This window comes from Sinocyclocheilus anshuiensis, unplaced genomic scaffold, assembly GCF_001515605.1.
Source record: "Sinocyclocheilus anshuiensis isolate Anshui unplaced genomic scaffold, SAMN03320099.WGS_v1.1 scaffold692, whole genome shotgun sequence".
Taxonomy (NCBI): Eukaryota; Metazoa; Chordata; class Actinopteri; order Cypriniformes; family Cyprinidae; genus Sinocyclocheilus; species Sinocyclocheilus anshuiensis.
The window spans coordinates 25,472-26,179 of record NW_015554096.1 but is presented as its reverse complement, the minus strand read 5'-3'; positions in this window follow the sequence as shown (position 1 = coordinate 26,179).

Here is a 708-nt window from a genome sequence, read left to right as displayed (position 1 = left end):
CTGTATGGTAAGGGTTATGCGTTGTCAGCCTCGTTCCCTTTCTCTGAGTTGGCTTAGGGCCCGGTACTCATCTTGGGCTCCACTCAACTATTGTGTCTCTGTTGATACATTTCTTGAAGCATCGCTCCCCTCACTGTAGAGGGTTATTGATGAGCATGGTGCTTTCTTCTGAGCGTTCTGAGTGAAATTCCCCGCTTCGTGGGTCTCGTGGTTAGCAGTGCTCCCCTCTATCGGAGCGTTGCCTATGAGCACGCTGCCTCTTTTCTGAATTCGGAGTTCTCCTTTCACGTGGAGAGTTGAGTTTTCTGTTTTCCCAGAGCACCTGGAACTAGCAATCATCAGGCGATCTAGGCCCTTCCTCTGTCTCCCTGATACGCTGGTTTTTTTTGGGGCTAAGCTTGCTGTACGCTTACCCTTCAGGATTTCTAATGAACAGGCTGTAGGTCGAGCCTCCCTCTCGGCTGAGATCTGGGTAACTTACAGCTAGCCATTCCAGCATTATACCATAGATTGAGTTGTTGACTTCTCAAACATATTGTTCTTGGGATGCACCATTTCCATCTATGGGCTGCTCTCTCAGAGTGCCACGAGGGCCCCTTAGAACGGTATCGTTTAAATCCATGTTATGGTAAGTAGGGAGGCACTCACCAGTATCGGTATCGGGCCCGATACTGAGCTCCTGTACTCGTACTCGTACTCGTTAAAATG